General features: G+C 37.7%; 1 protein-coding gene and 1 pseudogene across 1 annotated transcript in view; both read right to left on the reverse strand.

Moving 5' to 3' along the window:
• The window catches only part of LOC126956117 (ADP-ribosylation factor-like protein 2-binding protein), a 54,613-nt pseudogene extending 52,486 nt beyond the window's left edge, over nt 1-2,127 (reverse strand).
• Nucleotides 1-23,194, reverse strand: part of CDC42SE2 (CDC42 small effector 2) — a 1,077,748-nt gene that overhangs the window by 862,212 nt on the left and 192,342 nt on the right. The window lies entirely within an intron of this gene.

Below are 23,194 nucleotides of genomic sequence, written 5' to 3' on the forward strand. Positions count from 1 at the left end.
GGGAAAGGTTTTTTTTAAGTGGAATAATTGACAGAATACTTAAAGTGTACAATCTGATAATTTGTGACATCTGCGTAGATCTGTGACACCACCACCACAATCAAGATAACGAACGTATCCGTCATCCCTAAAAGTTTCCTTGTACACCTTTGTAATCTTCTTTTACTCTCATTCCTATCCCTAGGCAAACACTGATTTGCTTTCTGTCACCGTACCTTAAATTGCACTCCCTAGAATTTGTATAAATGGAGTCATACAGTAGGTACTCTTTTCTTGGTGGGGGACAGGGTGTGTCAGGCTTCTTTTACTCAGCATAGTTATTTTGAAATCCATCTGAGTTTGTAGCATATATTAATAACTCATTAGTTTTAATTACTGAATAGTATATATGCATATGCCACTGTTTGTTTATCCATTTACATGTTTATGAACATTTGGATTTCTTGCACTTTTGTTTATTACAAATATAGCTGCTATGCATACTTATGTACAAGTCTTTGTATAAACATGCTTTCATTTCTCTAGGGTACCTTCCAAACTGTTTTCCAAACAGGTTGTACCATTTTACATCCCTATGATTATTAAAATTACATTTAGATAACAAGCTTTATAAATATAAAGATTACATACTATAGAGGTGTTATAAACTGTAATATAGATTAATTATAAAAATTATCTTATTGGATCTATCTTTATTTTGAATAAATTTTAAAGTACAATGCAATTGATATAGAAATATTCATTGTTTGAGCATCATTCATTGCTAGTAGTTTTTAATTTTGAAAAATTTCTCAATCTTTTTAGCTTTTCAAATTGAGTGTTCACACATGAAAAGATGTTCCGTATCACATGACAGCCTCTTACAAAACTAAATATGCTCTTATTATATGATCCAGAATTTGCACTCTTTGATACTTACCTAAAGGACTTGAAAACTTATGTCCACACAAAAAACCTGTGCACAGATGTTTATAGCAGCTTTATCTGTAATTGGCAAAAACTGGAAATCTTCAAGATGTCCCTTGGTAGATGAATGGATAAATCAACTATAATACATTCAGACAACAGAATATTATTCAGTGACACAAAGTTGAGCGATTAAGCCATGAAAAAGCATGGAGGACGTTTAAATGCATATTACTAAGTGAAAAGAACTAATGTGAAAGGCTACATATTAACTATATGACATTTTGGAAAAGTCAAAACTATGGAGACAGTAAAAAGATCAGTGGTTGCCAGGGTGTTGGGGGAGGGAGGGATGAATATAATGAGCACAGAGGATTTTTAGGGTAGTTAAAATACCATTATAAAATTCTTTTTAAAGATGGCAGATCGGAGACACTGTTAGTGGCTCTCCCATTTTGAAGGACAGAATCGTGGGTAGAGATTCACACTGTGAGTATTTTTTCCAAGAACCAACTCAGGAGCTTAACAGGAAAACCAAAAGAATCCACAGACCTTGTAAAAGAAATGGCAAGCTGCAGCTTACTCCATGAGACAGGTGAAAAACAGTAAGTTCTTGGAGTGTGAGGTTGGGAGAGCCTGCCTCCAAGCACATAGGCTCAGTGGGGATTCTGAAGCTTCAGGCCATGGGAGAAGATCTTAACCCTACCCAGAGCAGGAATGGATTTAGGGAGCAGTGCGCATCACCCTGGGACCCCTTCCAGCTCAAGGGAGGGAGGGGTCATAGTGTGAAAGAAGCTCCCAACTGAATTTTGTGATATAATCTCACAATCTCAGGTGGGGATGAACTCCTCTGAACACAGCCTGGTAGGTGGAGTGGGAAGTGTGCTTCAGACACAAGTGCAGGAGCTGGACACCTAGCATTGTGGGCAGATGGGGCATGGCTTGAAAGCTGTGATTGCTATCTCTGCAGGGAAGCTTATGGCCTGGGGAAGGTTTGAGTTCTGTGCACAGACTGCCTGGATCTAAACCCAGCACTTTTAGCAGAGCACTGCAGGAGTGTGACCAGCCTCGCAAACTGCGTGAGAGCTGGGTGAGGCTTACTGATGCCTGCTACTCCCCATTCCCTTTGCAAACTCTCTGTGCAGGAGAGGCAGTTATACTCCCCTCTGGAACATTACACAAGTGGCTTGAGAACCACTTACAGTGCCTCACTGTGGCCATGACCGGCCCTACCCAAGGTGAGTCAGAGATCAGACCCACCTTACCATGGCCTCACCTGGTGATATTTCTCCACTCATCCTGGTAATTTAACACAAAGGGCATAAAATTTTGGGAGCATGATAGCCCTGCCCATCACCTGAGAAACCAGAATATTTCCCCTAGGCAACCTAGGGCAAGCTCTAATCCAACTGCTACTGTTGCAGCTGGTCCTGTTTTGCAAGCATCACCTTCTGACTGAAGGTTAACCAACAAAGACCTTTACAGAATCTCCAGATAGAATAACACTGCCCCTAGGAAGAAGAAAATGGCTGCATGACCTCAGCTATTACCACTGCCTGCAACATCCTGACTAACCAGAAGTCCTCAGTCTGTTCACATGACAAGTTCACTATTAGTATAACCAGCATTTGTGAAAGCCATTACACTAAGCCTATCTATAACCAAGGTATCTCAAAGAGTCTATGTCACTCCCCTGCCACCTCCATCAGAGCTGGTGCTGGTGTTAACTTCTGGGAAAGTTGAAGACAGGTCACAGCACTGGATTTATTGCAGACATTCCCCAGCACTGGACCAGAGTCTGGTAGCCCCACTGGGTGGCTAGACTCAAGAAAAGCAATAGCAATCACTTTAGTCTGGCTCTTTGGAAGTCCCATTCCTAGGAGAAGGGGGAGAGCACCACATCAAGGGAACAGCCTGTGAGACAAAATAATCTAAACAGCAAACCTTGAGTCCCAGATCTTTCCACTGTGGGAAGTTTCTTACAGCAGAGACACAATTGTGGTGCTGGGTGCAGTAGGGAAAGTCTGCAGCTCTACCCCAATATGCAGGCAGCCTCTATGATCATGAAGGGTCTTGAGGAAGGGATCCTTGTTCCTCCTGGTATACCACTGTGTATATATATATATATATATACACACACACACACACACACACAGCTGGGGCTTCTTCTACAGGAATGCAGTGTGGATGTACCTATAGACAACTTTCTTAGAATAATTCAGGATGATTGCAGTCCCCCAGGAGGAGAATTCCCCAGATTCAGGCCTGCACGAGAGGCAGAGCCACAGTTCTTCCCTACTTGGAACATTACCTTTTCTTGTGATGAAGAAAGGTGCCTGTCTGATCTGAATACCCAGAACACTGGGTCAGGAATGAGACTGTGAGGTGGATAGATTTCCTGCTGGCCTGGCAGGGGAGCTGAGGTAGCTCCCACCCTTCACCATGATAAAGCCTCTGCACATCTAACTGAGAACTCCCTGACCATCTTCACCAAGGCTGGGACCTCTGCCCACTATTGGGTATTACATCTACCAAACTGCTTTAGCTATAACTGGTGCCTACCTGGGGATATTGCCTCTATTGGTCTGAAGCTTGAATAATAAACTTAGTAAATAAAATACAGGAGAAAAATTAAATCAATAAATAAAGTGTACATTGTGAGAGAATGAGATATACTTTAAGAGATCCCTGCCATTCCAACTCCATTGGAGACAGTGAACTGGGCCACACACAAAGTACCTAACTACTACTACTAGCATCTGGGAAAGCCAGTGCACAAAGAGTCTTTATAACTAAGGAACGCAAACAGAGTATTCACTACTAAAAGCATCAATAATCAAAGTATGCTATAAAAAAACTAAAAACATTAGGCCGGGTGCGGTGGATTGCGCCTGTAATCCCAGCACTTTGGGAGGTTGAGGTGGGTGGATCACGAGGTCAGGAGATCAAGACCATCCTGGCTAACATGGTGAAACCCCATCTCTACTAAAAATACAAAAATTTAGCCAGGCGTGGTGGCGGGTGCCTGTAGTCCCAGCTACTCGGGAGGCTGAGGCAGAAGAATGGCATGAACCTGGGAGGCGGAGCTTGCAGTGAGCCAAGATTGCACCACTGCACTCCAGCCTGGGCGAAAGAGCGAGACTCCATCTGAAAACAAAAACAAACGGAAAAAAACCAAAATCTATAAACATTAAAGTCAGATTCTTTTAAGAGGGAAAATAGAAGTAAAAAATAAAATCAAAAATAAACTTAAGACCAATTTAAAGAAATAGTCTACCCAAATGAGAAGGAGCCCCCACAAAATCACACTAGCTCCCCAGCAATAGATCCAAACCAACAAGAAACCTTTAAAATACCAGAGAAAGAACTCAGAAGGCTGAATTTTTTTTTTTTTTTTTTTTTTTTTTTTTGAGACTGAGTCTCACTCTGTCACTCACACTGGAGTACGGGAGTACAGTGGCACGACCTCGGCTCACTGCCAGCTACTTCTCCTGGGTTCACGCCATTCTTCTGCCTCAGCCTCCTGAGCAGCTGAGACTACAGGTGCCTGCCACCACACCTGGCTAATTTTTTATATTTTTAGTAGAGATGGGGTTTCACCGTGTTAGCCAGGATGGTCTTAATCTCCTGACCTTGTGATCCACCCACCTCAGCCTCCCAAAGTGCTGGGATTACAGGCATGAGCCACCGTGCCTGGCCCAGAAGGCTGATTATTAAGTTATTCAAGGAGATATCAGAGAAAGGTGAAAGCCAACATAAAGTAATTTAAAAAGCAATCCAGGATATGAATAAAACATTTTCCAGAGAGATTGATTGTAGGAGATCAGTCAGTGTGATTGGAAAAATTGTAAGATGAAGTTGTAGGATATAGACACAAACCTTCTTGGAAGGCTGGGAAGTTTGCATAGCTTTGGTGATAGATCTGGCTGAAGGCAGCCTAATCCTTGCCTTGAGTAAATAGCTTAAATTAGGTACAAAGGAATGTAAGGGAGTTTATCTAAATAACATTTACTCATGTGGTCCTAAGACTAACCTTTGATTATTCGTGGGCAGGATGGCTCTCTCAGGGGAGGAGAACCAGATTAATTACCCACAAGTGTGTTGATTCAAAGCCTTTGTCATTTAATCTGTAATAAAGAAATGCAAACTTCACTGGCTTATTGAGGTGATGCTTCAGACTTAGGGCAGAGCCCCTTAGTCAGACCGACAGGCAGAATATCTGTGTCAGTGTACATCTCTCATCCATCACTGGGTCAGGGTCTATGAGTCGGACCCCTGCAATTGATATCATAAGGAAAAACCAATCAGAACTGGAAATGAAAGATACACTTAGGGAAATATAAAATGAAGTGGAAAGTTTCAACAATAGATTAGAACAAGTAGAATAAAAAATTTCAGAGCTTGAAGATAAGGCTTTTGAATTAACCCAGTCAGACAAATATGAAGAAAAAAGAATCAATAAAAATGAACAAAATCACTAAGGAATATGGGATTCTGTAAAACAGCCAAACCTAAACATGTTGGCATTCCTGAGGGAGAAGAGAAGTCTAAAACTTTAGAAACCTTATTTGAAGGAATAATTGAGGAAAACATTCCTGGCTTTGCTAGAGATGTAGATATCCAAATACAAGAAGCTCAAAAAACACCTGGAAAATTTATTGCAAAAAAAAAAAATCATCAGCAAGGCACATAGTCATCAGGCCATCTAAAGTCAACATGAAGGAAGGAATTTTAGAGCTATGAGACAAAAGCCTCAGGTAACCTACAAAGGGAAAACTAACAGAGTAACAGCAGATTTCTCAGCAGAAACCTTATAAGCCAGTAGGAAATGAGGTCCTATCTTTAGCCTCCTTAAACAAAATAATTGTCAGTCAAGAATTTTGTATTCAGCAAAACTAAGATTCATTAAAGAAGGGAACATAAAGTATTTTTCAGACAAACAAATACTGAGGGAATTTTCCACTACCAAACCAGCACTACAAGAAATGCTGAAATAAGTTCTAAATCTTGAAACAAAAACTCAAAATACACCAAAATAGAACCCGCTTAAAGTAAAAATCTCACAGGACCTATAAAACAATAGCCCCATGAGAGAGAGAAAAAAGTATCTAGATGACAACTAATGTGATGAATAGAACAGTATCTCACATCTCAATATTAATGTTAAATGTAAATGGCCTAAATGTTTCATTTAAAAGATACAGAATGGCAGAATGGATTTTTAAAAACCACCCACCAAATATCTGCTCTCTTCAGGAAACTCACCCAACACTAAAGGACTCATAGAAATTTAAGGTAAACAGGTGGAAAAAGATATTCCATGCAAATGGAAACCAAAAGCTATCAGGAGTAACTGTTCTTCTGTAAGACAAAACAGACTTTAAAGCAACAACAGTAAAACTAGACAAGGACATTATATAGTGATAAAAATATTAGTCCAACAAGAAGACATTACAATCCTAAATTTATATGCACCTAACACTGGAGCTTACAGATTTATAAATCAATTACTACTAGGCCCAAGAAATGAGATAGACAGCAACACAATAATAGCGGGGACTTCAATACTCCACTGACAGCACTAGACAGGTCATCAAGACAGAAAGTCAATGAAGAAGCAATTGGACTTAAACTATACCCTAAAAAAATGAACTTAATATATTTATAGAACAGTCTTCCCAAAAACTGCAGAATATACATTCTTCTTATCAGCACATGGAACATTCTCCAAGGCAGAACATATGATAGGCCACAAAACAAGTCTCAATAAATTTAAGACAATCAAAATCATATCAAGTTTTATCTTCTCAGACCACAGTGAAATAAAACTGGAAATCAACTCCAGAAGGAACCTTCAAAATTCTACACACACATAGAAATTAAATAATCTGCCCTTGAGTGATTTTTGAGTTAACAATGAAATCAGTATGAAATTTAAAAATTCTTTGAAATGAATGATAATAGTGACACAACTTATCAAAACCTCTGGAATACAGCAAAAGTGGTGCTAAGAGGAAAGTTTATAATGTTAAAAGCCTACATTAAAAAATCTGAAAGAGTACAAATTGACAATCTAATGTTACACTTCAAGGAACTAGAGAAACAAGGACAAACTAAACCCAAACCCTCTCCCCCCCAAAAAAAAGGGTCAAAGCAGAACTACATAAAACTAATTGAAACAAAAAATACAAAAGATAAATGAAACAAAAAGCTAGTTCTTCAAAAAGATAAACAAAATTGATAGACCATTAGTAAGATTAACCGGCAAAAGAAGAGAGAAGATACAAATAAACTCAACTAGAAGTGAAACTGGACATATTACAACTGATACCACAGAAATACAAAAGATCATTCAAGACTACTATGAACACCTCTGTGCACACAAACTAGAAAATTTAGAGGAAATTGATACATTCCTGGAAATATACAATCCTCCTAGATTAAATCAGGAAGAAATAGAAACCCTGAACAGAACAAAAACAAGCAGTGAGATTGAATCAGTAATTTAAAAACTTGCCTACCAAAAAATTCCCAGACCAGATGGATTCACAGCTGAATTCTACCAGACATTCAAAGAATAAATGGTACCAATATTATTGACACTATTCCAAAAGATAGACAAAGAGGGAATCCTTCCTAAATCATTCTATGAAGCCAGTATCACCCTAATAACAAAACCAAGAAAGAATATAACAAAAAAGGAAAACTACAGACCAGTAACTCCGATGAACATAGATGCAAAAATCTTCAACAAAATACTGGCTAACGGAATCCAACAGTACATCAAAAAGGTAATATATTATAATCAACTGGGTTTCATCCCAGGAATGCAGGTATAGTTTAACAAATGTTAAGTCAATGAATGTGATGTACTACATAAACAGAATTTTAAAAATATGTAATCGTCTAAATGGATACAGAATATGCATTCAATAAAATCCAGCAATCTTTATGATCAAAATGACTCAACAAAATAAGTATAAAAGGGACTTTCTTCAAAGTAATAAAAACCATATATGACAAACCCACAGCCAACATCATATCAAATGGTGAAAAGTTGAAAGCATTCCCCCTGAGAACAAGAACAAGATAAGGATGCCCACTTTCACTACTTCAACATAGTACTGGAAGTCCTATTCACAGCAATCAGACAAGAGAAAGAAATAAAGAGCATCCAAATTGGAAAAGAGCAAGTCAAACTGTCGCTGTTCACCAGTGATATGGTTGTACAACTAGAAAACCCGAAAGACTCATCCAAAAAGCTCCTAGATCTGATAAACAAATCCAGTAAAGCCTCAGGATATAAAAATCAAAGCACACAAATCAGTACTACTGCTGTACAACAACGATCAAGAATCAAATCAAGAATTCTATTTTTTTTTTTACAACAGCTGTAAAAAGCTAAAATATGTAGAAATGTACTTAACCAAGGGGTAAAAGATTTCTATTAGGAAAACTACAAAACACTGCTGAAGGAAATCATAGATGACACAAACAAATGGAAACAAATCCCATGCTCATGGATGGGAAGAATCAGTATTGTGAAAACGACTGTACTGCCCAAAGCAATCTACAGATTCCATGTAATTCCTATCTAAATATCATCATCATTCTTTACAGAACTAGAAAAAACAATTTTAAAATTCATATGGAACCAAAAAGGAGCCCACATACCTGACTTCAAATTATCCTACAGGGCCATAGTTATCAAAACAGAATGGTACTGGTATAAAAATAGGCAGAATAGAGAACTCAGGAATAAAGCCAAATACAGCCAACTGATTTTTGACAAAGCATACAAACATAAATTAGGGAGAAAGACACTCTATTCAATAAATGGTACTGGGAAAACCTGCAAGTCACATGTAGAAAAATGAAACTGAATCCCTATCTCTTATCTTATACAAAAATCAACTCAAGATGGGTAACAGTCTGAAATCTGGGACCTGAAACCATAAAAATTCCAGAAAATGACAACAACAACAACAACAACAACAAAAACACTCTTCTAGACATTGGCTTAGGCAAAGAATTCATGACTAAGACTCCAAAAGCAAATTCAACAAAACAAAAATAAATAAACGTGACTAAAAAGCTTATGCACAGCAAAAGAAATAGTCATCAGAATAAACGGACAACCCAGAGTGGGAAAATATATTCATGAACTATGCATCCAACAAAGGACTAGTATCTAGAAGCTCAAACAAATTAGCAAGAAAAAAAGCAAATAATCTAATGAAAAAGTGGACAAAGGACATTTCAAATAGACTTGAAAATATACATTTTTCAAAGAAGGCATACAAACAGCTAACAAATTTATGAAAAATGCTCCACCTCACTAATCATCAGGGAAATGGAGATTAAAACCACAATGAGATACCACCTTACTTCTGCAAGAATGACCATAATTTAAAAGTCAGAAAAAAATAGATGTTGGCATGGATGTGTTGAAAGGGGAACACTTTTACATAGCTAGTGGGAATGTAAATTGGTACAACCACCGTGGAAAATACTATGGAGATTCCTTAAAGAATTAAAAGCAGAACTACCATTCAATCCAGCAATCCCACTACTGGGTATCTACCCAAAAGAAACGAAGTCATTATGTGAAAAAGACACCTGCACCTGCATATTTATAGCAGCACAATTAACAACTGCAGAGATATGGAACCAATCTAAGTGACCATCAACCAATTAGTGGATAAAGAAAATTTGGTATATGTACACCATAGAATACTACTCAGTCATAAAAAAGAAAGAAATAATATATTTTGCAGCAACTTGGATGGAGCTGGAGGCCATTATACTAAGTGAAGTAGTAACTCAGGAATGGAAAACTAAATATTGTATGTTCTCACTTACAAGTGGTAGCTAAGCTATGAGGACACAAAGACATAAGAATGATATAATGGACTTTGAAGACCCGGGGGAAAGGTTGGGAAAAGTGTGAGGGATAAAAGACTACACATTGGATACAGTGTACGCTGCTCAGGTGACGGATGCACTAAAATCTCAAAATCTCAGAAATTACCGCTAAGGAACTTACCCATGTAACCAAAAACTACACGTACCCCCAAACCTATTGAAATAAAAAGTTAAATAAAATAAAATATTCTGTAGGATACTATAATGGATACACACCATTATACAAACCCATAGAATGCATAACACCAAGAGTAAGTTCTTATGTAAGTTATAGACTTTAGGTGGCAATAATGTGTCAGTGTAGATTCATCAATTATACAAATGTACCACGCAGGTGGGGGATATTAATAATGGGGAAGGCTATATGCATGTGTGGAGGTGGGAGCTATATGGGATTTCTATGTACTTTCTTCTCAATTTTCCTATAAACTAAAACTGTTCTAAAAATATAAAGTCTTTAAAAATATATTGTAGATAAATGGCAACAGATGATCCATAACAACAATTTATAAAATATTTTGTTATTTTTCAGGCGTTTTGTGATGTTTGTGTTGTCAGCTTTTTAAAATGCATAATTTTTGTGATTTCCCTGATTCTAAATAAATATTCAGTTTTGTTAAAAAGGAATATTTAAAGAATGGAATACAGGAAGGATTACCTTTAAATTATAAATAATTGCTATTGGCTGGGCATGGTGGCTCACACCTGTAATCCCAGGACTTTGGGAGGGTGAGGTGGGCGGGTCAGGAGTTCCCGGGAGGTGGAGGTCCAGGACTTTGGGAGCCTGAGGCAGGTGGATCATGAGATCAGGAGTTTGAGAATAGCCTGACCAACATGGTAAAGCCCTGTCTCTACTAAAAATACAAAAATTAGCCGGGCGTGGTGGCATGTGCCTGTAACCCCAGCTACTTGGGAGGCTGAGGCAGGGGAATCACTTGAACCTGGGAGGCGGAGGTTGCAGTGAGCCAAGATTGCACCATTGCACTCCAACCTGGGCAACAGACTGAGACTCCACCTCAAAATAAATAAATAAATAAAAAGAAATAAGTATTATTATTCCATTGACATTTCGTATCATTTCCTAGAGTGCCTGTGAAATATTCTCATTTTGCCCATCAGTAATCACTGGGAGTGGTCTGTTGACTGGGAATGCAAAAGACAACATATCAAAGAGGATAAAAATGTGACCTTCACAGGAGTACAGCATGGATTTTCTCCTCAGTTCTGCCATTCATTCTAATGATCCTGGAAATCATACCTCAATTTCTTTTTAACTTTTCCCCTCAGTTTTATTAAAGTATAAATGACATATAAAAGTTTTGTGCATTTACAGGATGCAATGTGATGTTTTGATATATGCATACTTTGGGAAATGATTAAATCAGACTAATTAACGCATCTATCATCTAATATAGTTATCATTTTTTTCTGGTGAGAGCATTTAAGATCTACTTTCTTAGCAATTTTCAAGTATACAATACATTATTAAATATAGTCACCATACTGTACAATAGATCTCCACAACTTATTCATCGTGTCTCACTGAAACTTTGTACCCTTTGACCAGCATCTCTTACTCTCCTCATTCCTTTCCCTAGCCCTTTGCAGCCACCATGCTACTCTTTGCTTCTATGAGTTGGATATTTTTAGATTCCACATATAAATACAATTTTGAAGTATTTGTCTTTCTGTGCCTGGGTTATTTCACATAGCATAATGTCCAACACGTTTGTTCATGCTGTCTAACATAGATTTCTTTTTCAATAAAAACTAAAGAATGTTCTATTGTGTATATATACTGCATTTGCTTTATCCATTTATCCCTTGATGGCAACTTGGGTTAATTTCTAATCTTGGATATTATGAATAATGTTGCAATACACATGGAAGTGCAGATATCTCTTCATCATACTGTTTTTAATTCGTTTAGGTATATACACAGGATGGGAATTGCTGGATCGTAGCATAATTCTATTTTTAATTATTTGGCTATCCTCTATACTGTTTTCCATAATAGATGTACTAATTTAAGTTTCCACGAAGAGTGTACCAGGGTTTCCTTTTATCTACATTTTTGCTATTTTTTAAAAAATCATTTATCTTTTAGACAACAGCCATTCTAACAGATGTGAGGTAGTATCTCACTGTAGTTTCAATTTGCATTTCCTTGATGGCTAGGTATATTGAACATTTAAAAATATATCTGTTGACCATTTGTATGTCTTCTTTTGAGAAATGTTTATTCAAGTTATTTGCTCATTTTTAAGTTGGATTGTTTTCTTGCTATTGAGTTGTTTGGGTATCTTATATATTTTGGATAGTAGCCCTTTATCAGATATATGATTTGCAAACATTTTTTTCCCTTCTGTAGGTTGTCTCTTCACTTTTGATTGCTTCCTTTGTCATGCAGAACTGTTTAATTTGATGCAATCCTATTTGCCTATTTTTGCTTTTGTGGCCTATACTTTTGGTGTCATGTCCAAAATATTATTGCCCAGACCAATGTCAAGACTTTTTTCCTATGTTTTCTTGTAGTAGTTTTCTTTGTGGGCAGTTTTTTGTTTGTTTGTTTGTTTGTTTGTTTTTCTAATTTCAGTACTTTGTACATATCATTCCACTCTCTTCTGGCTTTCAGGGTTTCTGCTGAGTAATCCGTGATAGTCTTATGAATGTTCCCTTGTATTTGATGACTTTTCTTTTGCTGCTTTCAAAATTCTTTCTTTGTCTTTGACTTTTGAGAGTTTGATTATAATGTGTCCTGGTAAAAATATCTTGATATTTAATCTATTTGGAAATCTTTGGGCTTCATGGATCTAAACATTCATTTTCCTCTCCAGACTTAGGAAGTTTTCTGTCATTATTACTTCGTATATGATATTTGCCCTTTCTGTTTGACTACTACATCTGTGAATTCCATATTTTTATTGGCTTGCTTGATAATGTCCCATAAGTCCCATTGGCTGTCTTCACTCTTTTCCATTATTATTTCTTTTTATTTCTCTGCCTGGGTAATCTCAAATAATCTGTCTTTCAGTTCACTAATTCTTTCTTCTGCTTGATACAGCCTGCTGTTGAAGCTCCCTATGGAAATTTTCAGTTCAGTCATTTTTAGCTGCAGAATTTGTTTGGTGGTTTCTTTTTATTTTTTCTCTCTCTCTGTTGAACTTCTAGTTTTATTTGTGCACTATTTTCCTGTTTTTATTTAGTTGTCTGTGTTCTCTTGAGGGCCACTCAGCTTCTTTAAGATGAGTAATTCAGCTCTGAATTCTTTGTCAGGATGTTCATGGATATTCATTTCTATAGGGTTATTATTCATACTTTTTTCCTTTGGTGGTGTCATGTTCCCTGATTATTCATGACCTTTGTGGCCTTGTATTGAAGTCTGCACATTTGAAAAAGTAGTCACTTTATAGATTGGCTTTCTCAGGAAACGTTCTTTACCAGTCAGCTTGGTGAAGTGATTCTTGGTGGGCCATCTCATGTGATCTGCAGGCAAGCTTGCTACTAAGTCCTTGGGCGGGCTGGCCTGCTATCTGGGTCAGCAGGTGAGCAGTCCTGTTGACTGGATGCACTGGAGTTAGCCTGGTAACTGGGTCTGTGGGGTCATGTCTGAAGCCTTGGTTTAGGGCTGGTCAGGCTCTGGCGTCCAGTGGGGTAGGCCTTCTGGCTGGGTCAGCATGGGCGAGCCTGGAATCTGTGTCCATGGGGGCTAGCCTGAGGTCTGGATCCATAGGAATTAACCTGGTGTTGGTGTAGGACTTGAACCTGACTCTATAGAGGTCACTCTGGCACAGGGATGGTCCTGGTCCTGAGTCCACAGGTACTGGCCTAGTACCTGGGTTTGTGCAGGTAGATTTAGTGCCTGGAACCAAGGGGGTAGGCCTGAAGACTAGGCCTACAGAATTGGGCCTGAATCCTGAGTCAACTGGGGCCGACCTGGAGCCTGAGTCTATAGAGGTTGAGACTGGGTCCTCAGTCCACAGGGGCCAACATGGAGCCAAGATCTGCAGGGCAGTACTGGAGCCTGGAACCACAAGGGCAAACCAGCATTGGGGTCTATCAAGTGGACCAAACCTTGAATCTGCTGGAGTGGACCTGGAACATGGGAACGTGAAGGCTGGTTTGGAGTCTGGGACTTGGGAGCCAGTCTGTTGATGTGGCCAGCCTGGATCCTGGGTCTGCAGTGGCTATATTGGCACGCTATAGCCACTGTTAACTGGAGCAGGCCTGGAGCCTGGGTGTACTAAATGGGGGCCACTGTTTACTGGAGCAAGCTTGGAGCCTGGGCAGGCTGGAACCTGTATCCATGGGGGCTGGCCTCCAGTCTGTGTTTGTGGGTGCTCTCTGGAGTCTGGGGCTGCAGGAGCTTGCCTGGAGACTGGGTCTACTGGGGCTAGACTGACATCAAGATTCACTTGTGTGGGCCTGGTGCTGGAGTTCCTGGCAAAGTGAAGTGCTCACTTTACTCTCCATCCCCCATGTGGAGAGTCTTTCTTACAATACTGCTGCCAGGGCTTGGGGGAGGGGTGACACAGGTAATGTCAGTGTGTACTTTCTGCCCTCTTCAATGTGTCTTTTCTTATTTTTGCGCTGTAATCTATCACCTATATTCCTTAACTCTTGTAAAGGTATTTTTGTGCATGGATAATTGTTCAAATGTATGTTTCTGCAGTGGGACAAATGTTGAAAAGTTTTATTCTGCCATTTTGTTGATAGTACTTTTTTAGTTTACTCAACTTCACAATGCAAAAGCTATTTCATTGGCCCTTATGATGAATAAATTATATAATTCCTATAAAGCAATGAGAATACAAATTACCGGGAAAAGAGACAGAGAATGACACAGGATTTTTAGATTGTGAGACACTTTCTACTGTGAACTGGAATAAATGCATTTGACACCTACTTAAAATATATTTTAGGGAAGTTATCTCTCTCTTTGTCTCTCCCTTTCTCACTCATTTCCCCTCATTACTCTCCCAATTGACCTCTCTATCTGTATTGTTAAGTTCTCTACATGGTCAACACTGAGATTTCCTTTTCAGTAATTAATGGATAAATGGATAGATAGATTCAGGCTACTTTGAAAATTAGAAATTTTACTTTCATTATCAGGTAAGTATGAATGCTTTTAATTATGATTTTAAAACTGTGTGAAAAGCTTACTCATAAGACTTTTTTGACCATGCACATAAAATGATTCAACACAATATATCCTCACACTTTTCCCTTGTCACCAATGCTTTTACCTATTCACATAAAGTAATCCCCACTTATTTTCCATAGCAATATGAATATAAATCATAGTGTTAGAAAAATAATAAAATTCAATATTAAAGCAAGATAGGATATTAGAGAACATCTAGTTCAGCTCTCACATTGTGCAGATAAAGAAAAGATTTCCAAATGGCTGGATTTCATTTCCTTTTTAATTCTTTAATTGTGGAATTAAGGTAATTCCAGAAGTAATGAGAGACAGATGTGTGTAGTCCATGTACCATCTTGAACTGAATGCTCTATCTCATCTTCTACACATATAATACAATTTCATTGGAAGGATAGTGCATCTACTAAAACTGCTTGAAGATTATTAGACTACATGCCTATTCCTGCTTCTAAAGTGTTATATCATAGGTTGTTCCTCATGGGTCTGGCATCTCTCTCTCTCTCTCTCTGTGGCTACTGTGATTCCTCCTACTTTATAGTGAGCCCTGAGAGTAATTCTTCCAGGCAATTTTAAAAGCTATTCATTAATTCATGTATGTATATCAAAAGAGAAATGCAGCCAGAAGCTTCCTTTTGCTTTCTGTTCCCAGATGTTCAAATTAAAAATGATTGCAGACGTGACTAATTGAGTACTTTTACTTTCATAGTTAACTTTCTGGTAACTGGGTAGGAGTTCTGAGGGTGCTGGTAATATTCTATTTCTTTACAGGAATGACAGTTTTTATGATAATGTTTACATGGTAAAAAATCACTTCATGTTCTCATTTATAAGTGGGAGCTAAATAATAAGAACATATGGACAGATGGAGGGGAATAACACACACTGGGACCTTTCAGAGGGTGGAAGGTGAGAGGAGAAAGGGAATCAGGAAAAATAACTAATGAGTGCTAGGCTTAATACCTGGGTGATGCAATAATCTGTACAACAAACTCCATGACACAAGTGTACCTATGTAACACAACTGCACTTATACCCCGAACTTAAAAGTTAAAAAAATTCACTTCACTGAACAATTACAATTTATGTACTCTTATGCATGTGTATTTTACTTTGATAAAAAGTTTCTTTTAAAAAGAAATTTAAAGTATATAAAATTTAAATTTTTAAATATGCCTTCCGAGAAGTTGTTTCACTTGAAAACTGCACAAGAGATAACTGAAGCGATAAATGTAATTATATGAAAATGAGAAATGTTTTGCTGAATAATTTTTGGAACATTAACTCTAATTTGGCCAGTGAAAGTATTGCACATGAAATCTATCGTGAATTTTAAATTAAACGAAAAGTTAATTTCTAATCTTTCCTACAAATATTAAATAACCATTAAAATAATCAGGTAGTTCCATAGGGACAGATATATAAGAAATCCAAGAGTTACTAAGTGAAAAAAGTAAGTTGCAAAGAAGTATACATTGCATGAGCTATTTTTGGAATCAGTTTTCAGTTTTCGTAAATAGGTTACATTTTGTCTATTTATAAATTTTACATATCCGGAATTATAAATCATGCATTATTGTATGTGAGTAAATAAATAGAAATGTTACCAAATACAGGAAAGAATAAGATCAAATAGAATATTTCCAAAACTGCCAAAAGAATTTATTTCTGATGACCAGGAATAATAGGGATTTTTCAATCACTGTATTATATTGTTTCATAATATTTTCTTAAAATCCCTGTGCATTGATTTAATAATCAGGGAAAAAAGGTGAACTCTTTCTTGTTAGCAGTGTCTTCTTTTATTCTAGCACTTGGCAATTCCTCTTTCTTTCTTTCTTTATTTTTTTTTTTGTTTTGTTTTGTTTTGTTTAGTTTTTTGAGCTGAGCTATCTGAGCTATGGACGTATATAATTTTCTTTCTTTCTTTTTTTTTTTTTTGAGATAGAGTCTTGCTCTTGTTGCCTAGGCTGGAGTGCAATATCTTGATCTCGGGTCACTGCAACCTCCGCCTCCTGGGTTCAAGCAATTCTCCTGCCTCAGCCTCCCAAGTAGCTGGAACTATAGGTGCACGCCACCATGCCCAGCTAATTTTTTTATTTTTAATAGAGACAGGGTTTCACAGTGTTGGCCAGGATGGTCTCGATCTGTCGACCTTGTGATCCATCCACCTTGGCGTCCCAAAGTGCTGGGATTACAGGCATGAGCCACCATTCCTGGACAGACATATATAATTTTTTAGAAATATTTTAAGCACTGTGTCTTTCTATATATATTTTTATATATTACATATAAATATATATGTAATACATATTTATTCACATATTATATATGTTATAACTATAAATTATATATTTATAGAAATATAATATATAATATATATTTTATAAACATTACATATTATATATTATATAAATATATATATTATAATGATTGTGTCTCTCTATATATACCATATATATTTCAACTTTTATGTTCAGGGAGTACATGTGCAGGTTTGTGGGCAAACTGCATGTCACTGAGGTTTGTGGTATGAATGATCCCATCACTCAGATAGACAGCATAGTACCTGATAGGTAGTGATAGGCAGTTTTTCAACCTTTGTCTCCCACACTCCCCTCTCTGGTAGTTACCACTTTCTACTGTTCCTGTCTTTATGACCATGTGTACTCAATGTCTAACTCTCACTTATAAGTGAGAACATGCAGTATTTTGTTTTCTGTTCATGCATTAATTCATTTAGGATAATGACCTCTAGCTGCATGCATATTGCTGCAAAGGACATGACTTCTTTCTATTTATGGCTGTGTAGCATTTCCTGGTATGTGTGTGTGTATATATATATACACTATATTTTTGTTATCTAGTCCACAATTGATAGGCATCTAGGTTAATTCCATGTCTTTGCTATTATGAATAATACTATAATGAACATGTGAGTGCATGTGTCTTTTTGGCAGAATTATTTATTTTCCTTTTGGTATATACCAAATAATGGGATTGCTGGGCCGAATAGTGGTTCTGTTTTAAGTTGTTTGAGAAATCTTCAAACTACTTCCCATAGTGTCTGAACCAACTTACATTCCCAGCCACAGAATATAGGCATTCCTTTATCTCTGCAGCATCACCAACATCTGTTATTTTTTGAGTTTTTAATAATAGCCTTTCTGACTAGTGTAAGATGGTTCTCATTGTGGTTTTGATTTGCATTTCTGTAATAATTCACGATGTGTAGCCTTTTTTTCACGTATTTGTTGACTGCAATTATGTCTTCTTTTGAGAAATGTCTGTTCATGTCCTTTGACCATTTTTTAATGGGGTTCTTTGTTTTTTGTTTGTCAAATTGTTTAAGTTTCTTATAGATTCTGGATATTAGACTTTTGTTGGATGCATAGTTTGCTAATATTTTCTCCCGTTCTGTAGGTTGCCTGTTTACTCTGTTGATAGTTTCTTTTGCTATGCATAAACTCTTTAGTTTAGGTCCTGCTTGTCAGCTTTTGTTTTTGTTGCAAGTGCTTTTGGGGACTTAGTCATTGATTCTTTGCCAAGGCCAATTTGATATGGTATTTCCTAGGTTTTTTTTTTTTTTTTTTTTTTTTTTTTTTTTTTGAGAATTTTTATAGCTTGAGGTCTTATATTTAATTCCTTATCCATCTAGAGTTAATTTTTATATATGGTGAAACATAGGAGTCCAGTTCATTCTAAGGAATTCCACATTAGCTTAGTCAGCCATGTTGCCAAAACTGAAAGCAATCTATTAAATTTCTATCTTTCCAGTAATCTACACATTTTCTGTTCCTCTGACAGCATTCTTTCTTTTTTTCTAATAGTGTTATAAAATGTTATTTATTTTTGTTTATCTTCCATTTTCTTACTTTTAAAGGAATTTGTGCTGAAGGAAGAGTTTATCATCTTAATCTAATCTAATCTAAATCTCGAGCTTATCATCTTAATCTGAGGATTCATAATATTTGTTATATTCATGTGCTCTGTTCCAGATCCTGGGTTGAACCCCAAGGAAACATGATGAACCAGGTTGTATGACTGTGAAGGCAGGATAAAAGAAAAGCAGAAGAACCACATTCATCGTAGCAGACATTAATGGAGAAGCACAATGAGGTGAGAAGTGACAGAATATTTCATTTTTTTATGTTTTATTGGGGGCATGTAAGGTCATTTAGTAGTAGTAGTTAATAGTATAGCTGACAATGTGGCAACCAGAAGAAGGGTCAAATAACCAACATTGATAATATCCCACAGCTGTAAATAGCAGATATATGAAGAATATTGAGTGCAAAGGAAAACATAAGGCTCTCATAGGAAATTTCAGTGTAAAATTCCTTTGATCATGCTTGTGCCCAATCTTTTATTCCTGGTCTTCCAAATGTGCATTTTAAGATATTCGTAAGGCCCACATGACACATTGGATAGCTTATTTTTTAAGTATTTATCCCTTTCCAACACTTCTTTAAATAATTAAACTTTACCCACAAATCTGTCTTCTATCATGTAAAAATCAACACTAAAAAATATCTTCCAATAAAAAAATGAGATCCATACAAATGATACATAAGTTGGCAGCAAGCATCAGTAGCCCAAAGGATTGTTACATTTGTAAATTGTGTTTTCAATTATTGTTGAAAACTGTTCATGCTTGCAATTTGATTTTTTTTATGCCTGACCAAATGTTTTCTCATATTTGACCTGCAGGACTATGCTCATTTATAAGTTGTGAAGAATATATAGGAAATTTATTTCAATTTATTGTAAGCAGCAACCTCAGGTCCCTTTGAATCTCTCCTAGCCCAAACTAGTATTAATAATAAGTACTTGACAATGTCCAAATCTCCATGAACTACTTATGAACACATTACCTGTGATTTTTAATCCTTTTAAGAGAGAATTATTACTTGATTTTAATTAATTAATTTATTTTTTTACATATTTTAGTTATCTGAGTTCCTCCTTTTATAAGCTCTGCTTTCTTTTTGCTCTCTTCTTTTGTGTTAGTTGAGAAAATTCATTGTGGGATATTCACCATCTCCCTCCTTTTCCAGAACAAGAGCAGCTTAACTTCATGTTTCCTATTGTATTAGTCCATTTTCAGGCTGCTAATAAAGACATACCTGAGACTGCACAATTTACAAAAGAAAGAGAGGCTTAATGGACTTACAGTTTCATGTGGCTGCAGAGGCCTCACAATCATGGCACAAAGCACGGAGGACCAAGTCACGTCTTACATGGACAGCAGCAAGCAAAGAGAAAAAGAGCTTGTGTAGGGAAACTCCCCCTTATACAGTAATCAGATGTCATGAGGCTTACTCACTATCATGAGAATGGCATGGGAAAGACCTATTCTCATGATTCAATTACTTCCCACTGGGCCCCTCCCATAACATGTGGGAATTCAAGTTGAGATTTGGGTGGGGACACAGCCAAACCATACCATCTGCCCCAGGCCCCTTCCAAATCTCATGTTCTCACATTTTAAAACCAATCATGCCTTCCCAATGTCCCCCAAAGTCTTAAGTCATTTCAGCATTAATTCAAAAGTCCACAGTCCAAAGTCTCATCTGAGACATTGGAGTCCCTTCTGCCTATGAGCCTGTAAAATCAAAAGCAAGTTAGTTACTTCCTAGATACAGTGGGGTACAGGTATTGGGTAAATACAGCCATTCCAAATGGGAAAAATTGTACAAAACAAAGGGGCTTCAGCCCCCCTAAGTCCAAAATCCATCAGGGCAGTCAAATCTTAAAGCTCTAAATGACCTCCTTTGACTCCATGTCTCACATGCAGGTCACACTGATGCAACAGGTGGATTCCCATGATCTTGAGCACCTCTGCCTCTCTGGCTTTCAGGGTACAGCCTCTCTCCCAGCTGGTTTTATGGGCTGGTGATGAGTGTCTGTGGCTTTTCCAGATGCACAGTGCAAGCTGTCAGTGAACCTACCATTCTGGGGTCTGGAGGACAGTGACCCTCTTCTCACAGCTCCACTAGGCAGTGCCCAAGTGGAGACTCTGTGTGGGGCTCCAACCCCACATTTCCCTTTTACACTCCTCTAACAGAGGTTCTCCATGAGGACCCTATCCCTGCAGAAATCTTCTGTCTGGACATCAAGGCATTGCCATACATCCTCTGAAATCTAGGCTGAGGTTCTCAAACCTCAATTCTTGACTTCTGTGTACCCACAGGCCCAACACCACATGTAAACTGCCAAGGCTTGGGGCTTGCACCCTGTGAAGTATAGCAGTCTGAGCTGTACATTGGCCCTGTTAGCCACAGCTGGAGCTGAAGCAGCTGGGACCCAGGGTACCATGTCCCAGTGGGGACTCTGTGTGGGGTTCCCATCCCACATTTCCCTTCCACACTGCCCTAGCAGAGGTTCTCCATGAGGGTCCCGCCCCTGCAGCAAACTTCTTCCTGGATATCCAGGCATTTTCATACATCTTCTGAAATCTAGGTGGAGATTCCCAAACCCCATTTCTTGACTTCTGTGCACTCTCAGGCTCAATACCATGTGGAAGCTGCCAAGGCTTGAGGCTTGCACCCTCTGAAGCCACACCTCAAGCTCTGCATTGGCCCCTTTCAGCCACAGCTAGAGCAGCTGCGACTCAGGGCACCAAGTACCTAGGCTGCACATAGTCACAGACCATGGGGCTGGTCCAGGAAACCATTTTTCCTCCTAGGCCTCTGGGCCTGTGATGGGAGAGGCTGCTATGAAGACCTCTGATACGCCCTGGAGACATTTTCCTGATTGTCTTGGGGATTAACATTTGGCTTCTTGTTACTTATGCAAATTTCTGCACCTGGTTTGAATTTTTCCTCAGAAAATGGGATTTTCTTTTCTATCACATTGTCAGGCTGTAAATTTTCCAAACTTTTATGCTCTGTTTCCCTTTTAAACTGAAGGCCTTTAACAGCCCCCAAGTCACCTCTTGAATGCTTTGCTGCTTAGAAATTTCTTCCAACAGATACCCTAAATAATCTCTCTTAAGTTCAAAGTTTCACAGATCTCTTGGGAAGGGGCAAAATGCCACCATTCTCTTTGCTAAAACGTAATAAGAATTACCTTTGCTTCAGTTCCCAAGAAGTTCCTCATCTCCATCTGATACCACCTCAGCCTATATTTCATTGTCCATATTATTATTGGCATTTTGATCAAAGCCATTCCGCAAGTCTCTAGGAAGTTCCAAACTTTCCCACATTTTTCTGTCTTCTTCTGAGCCCTACAAACTGTTCCAGCCTCTGCTTGTTACCCAGTTCCAAAGATGCTTCAACATTTTCGGGTACCTTTTCAGCAGTGCCCCAGTCTACTGGTACTAATTTACTGTATTAGTTGTTTTCATGCTGTTGATAAAGATATACCAGAGACTGCACAATTTACAAAAGAAAGAGAGGGTTAGTGGACTTACAGTTTCACATAGCTGAGGAGGCCTCATAATCATGGCAGAAGGCAAGGAGGAGCAAGTCATGTCTTACATGGATGACAGTAGGCAAAGAGAGAGAGCTTGTGCAGGGAAACTTTACCTTATAGTACCATCAGATCTCATGACACTTATTCACTATCATGAGAACAGCATGGGAAAGACCTGCCCCCATGATTAATTACCTCCCATTGAGTTGCTCCTACAACATGTAATTCAAGATGAGATTTGAGTGGGAACAGCCAAACCATGTCACCTATCAAGCCATAAATTAAGTTTCAAGCATAACTTACGTGAAGCACAAGTTAAAGTGTAAAGCATAGCTACCAACTAAAAATAACATTATAAGAAAACCTATATTTTGCCCTCATGCAGCTGATTATAATTGTTGAGTTTGGCTGATTATTGATCTTAGCTCAACCCTATGAATAAGCTCTGTTTCCTTAGACAAGGCACTTTATGGAATCCATTCAAGTGTTTATAACATAACTAAAATATGACTATGTACTTATGTAGTTTTCAATCCTGTGATTCTTATCTAATTATCCAAGAATTATTTGATAAATTCCATATGTTTATTTCCTCTGTGTATAACACTGTTTGAATCCCTGTGAAAGATGGAAATATTTTGTACTCGTATTTGCCCAAGAAGTGAAAAGAGAGATGAGGAAATATAATGAAAGGAAAAATGTTTCAAGATATTATTTGATGAGGAAAACAGATGATACATATTCTTTATGCAAATAATGGAATAAAACATTATAAAAACATCA

The sequence above is a fragment of the Macaca thibetana genome, chromosome 6, assembly GCF_024542745.1.
Source record: "Macaca thibetana thibetana isolate TM-01 chromosome 6, ASM2454274v1, whole genome shotgun sequence".
Taxonomy (NCBI): Eukaryota; Metazoa; Chordata; class Mammalia; order Primates; family Cercopithecidae; genus Macaca; species Macaca thibetana.